Genomic DNA, 3,486 nt, shown 5'->3' with positions numbered 1-3,486 from the left:
ACACGTACGCGTGGGCAATGCACACGCGTGAATTGTGGAATTTTGATGATCCCCTCGCATGCGTGGGTGACGCGAACGCGTGAGTCAGCCAACGTTGGAGGGAATGTTGCCAAGCAAATGTTGAGCCCAACGCTCGTGATAAAAAGTTCAATTATAGAGATTTAGAAATTGGCATCGACATGCACGCGTAAGCAATGCGTACGCGTGAGCGTTGTAGTTTGACACTCCACGTGCTCGTGTGGGTGACGCGCACGCGTGAGTGTACCAACGTTAGAGGGAATGTTACCAACCCAATGCTGAGGCCAACGTCTGCGATAAGTTTTCAAAAATTGGAGTTGGGAAAATTGCAATGGCGCGGAAGCGTCAGTGACGCGTACACGTGGACGTGCAGTCTCTTCCCAACCTCGCGCACGCATTGATGATGCGCATGCGCGAGATGGCAAAATCGACCATTCACGCGTACGCGTGACCAGGCGAACGTTGGAGCCCCCACGTTGAGTGATTAACCCCATTTTTAGGGTTTATATTGTGCTTAATTTAGGGGATTTTATGACCTTTTACCCACATTTATTCAATGAAATAGCATGGTTTCATGATTGTTTCCTAATTTGTGCCTAAGTGTGAAAACATACTTTTTATGCCCTTAATTGCTAATTTTGATTCACCTTTGATTCCACTTGATGCCTTGATATGTTTGTTAGTGAATTCAGATTGGAAAGGCTAGGAATGGATCAAAGGGATGGAGAGGAAAAGCATGCAAGTGGAGAACTCATGAAGAAACAAGGATTTGGGATGCTGAGATCGACACGCACGCGCAGCAGACGCGCACGTGTGGATTGTGGATTCGCATGGCGACGCGTACGCGTGGATAGGAAATTGTCAAGCAACCGTACGTATGACCCACGCATACGCATCGATGCTCGCACATGACTCACTTAAAGGCAATCCACTAGGGGCGATTTCTGGGCTTCCTAGGCCCAAATCAAACTCACCTCTGATGCTATTTAACCCAAGGAATGAAGAGGGATCAACCATCAAGTCACAATTAGTTTAGTTTAGTTTAGTTTTGGAGGGAAAGTTAGTTTCTAGAGAGAGAAGCTCTCTCTTCTCTCTAGAATTAGGTTAGAGGTAGATTAGAATTTCTTAGATCTAGGTTAATTTCATGCTTTGATTTACTTTTCCTTTTGTGATTCTTGTTCTTCTACATCTCCTCTCTCTAGTTTAGCATTTAATTCTTGTAATTCTCTACTTTTATGTTGATGTACTTTTGTTTCTTCTATTTTCATTTTAATACAATTCATGTTTTGATTTCCTTTATTGTTGATTTGCTTTAGTGTAGATTTACTTTTCTTGCAATTTGATTTTACTTTCCTTTTATGCCTTCCAAGTGTTTGATAAAATGCTTGGTTGGATTTTAGTATAGATTTTTCTCCTCTTGGCCAAGGTAGAGTAATTGGTGACTCTTGAGTTATCAAACTCCTTTGTTGATTGATAATTAGAAGTTGCTAATTGACATGAATGCCACTAAAGCTAGTCTTTCATCATGATTAGGCTAAGACTTGTGGAATCAAGTTAATTCATCCACTTGACTTTCCTTCATAGTTAGAGGTTAACTAAGTCGGAGCAATGGACAATTCTCATCATAATTGAGGAGGATAACTAGGATAGGACTTCTAGTTCTCATAACTTGCTAAGAGCTTTGTTAGTTGTTAGTTTATTTCCTTTGCCATTTATATTTCTTGTCTATTACTTCAAAAACCCCAAAACATATCTCTAACCAACAGCAAGAACCCTTTATTGCAATTCTTAGGGAGAATGACCCGAGGTTTGAATACTTTAGTTATTATTTTTTGGGGTTTGTTACTTGTGACAACCTAATTTTTGTATGAAAGAATTATTTGTTGGTTTAAAAATTATACTTGCAACAAGAATTTATTTTGAATTCTAAACCGTTAAAAATCTAATCATCAAAATGGCACCGTTGCCGGGAAATTGCAATGGTGTTATGTTATTGGTTGTTGTATATATGTGAATATTATGGATAGCTTGATTTTTGGATTGCTTGTTAGTTTTTGCTAGTATTAGGACTTTGTTTCATTCTTTCTTATTAGCTTTTGTTTCTATTTTCTATTTTCATTATGAATTCTCACCTTGGCTATGAGTTTGGTTCTAACTATGTTGTAGGAAATGGACCAAGAAGATTGAACTTGAGGCTAAGGAGGAAATTGCAAAACCCCCAAAGCATATTCCATATGAAGAATTGGATGGGATAGAGCAAGAATTGGGTTCCTTTGGAATTGAAGATCAAGCATCAAATCCTAGTGGTGGTGAATCCTTTGAACTTGAAGAACCTTTCCCTGATGAGATGGAAAGTAATGTGGAGGTAAAATTCTCTCATTCTCCCATTTATGATTTGAGTAAGGGAAAAGAATTAGATAAAATTGTTGAACAAAGGATTGAGATTAAGAGATCTTGTGAGGAGGTGGAGGTCCTTAGAAAAGGGAGGACAGGATACGCTTTGTCAAGACCCTTGGAAGCTTCTTTGCCTAGGTTTTCATATACTCCTTCACTTGAGTGGGTAAAATACATTTCTATTAGCTTTATTATCCCACTTGAGTATGGATTGCTTGAAACAGATGGTCAACTTAGGATGCTTTGCGGGATGAAGCGTAAGAGAAAAATGTTTCGTGGTTGGCGTTGTAAATCAAGGCTCATTATGGTTGATACAGCAAAGATGGAATATAAAGGTTGGAATAGTGCTCAATTACGTGGGTCTAGAAGGATGTTTGGTCACTTCATTGAGAATTCATCTTGCATGCCACCCGGATGGACTAATAATGATTAACTCGAAAACGGGTGTGAAAATAAAGTGTGGGATTCCGGATTACAAGAAGAGGATCGACTTTGGGAGCCCCAAGCTTGTGAAGAACTCCATCAAGACTTGGTGCAACATATGAGAAATCTTGGGGCACAATGGAGAACCAAGCATTGGTGGGAGTTCCAAGAAGAATTTAAGCACAAGCAACCTTAATGAGGAGCTCCCCATAAGTCCAACTTAAGGACAATTAACAAAAGTGCTAGGTGGGAGACACCCCACCATGGTAAAATCTTTCCTTTTTTTTCTCTTTTGTACATATTGGTAATTAGCTTAATTTCATGTTTTTATTGGGTTGTTGAGTTTAGTTAGTAGCTTGGTGTGTTAAATAAGGTTTTATGGTCTTTTGGTAGCTGTTTGGGAGGTTTGGAATGCTTGGTTTGGTGCAAAACATAGAAAAAATTTTGAAAAATAGAGCACCAACCCACGCGTACGCTTGCCTCACGCGTACGCGTGCATAAAACATTTTCAACCATCCACGCGCACGCGTCATACACGCGTACACGTGGATGCCACAATCCCACCCCCAAGCCAAATTCCAGAGAGTTGCGCCTACACTGTGCGCGTCTTGTGCCTTTCACACAAGTGAACTCACGCATATGCGTACACGA

This window comes from Arachis ipaensis, chromosome B06 (assembly GCF_000816755.2).
Source record: "Arachis ipaensis cultivar K30076 chromosome B06, Araip1.1, whole genome shotgun sequence".
In the NCBI taxonomy this organism is placed as follows: Eukaryota; Viridiplantae; Streptophyta; class Magnoliopsida; order Fabales; family Fabaceae; genus Arachis; species Arachis ipaensis.
Note: the sequence above shows the minus strand (reverse complement) of the source record.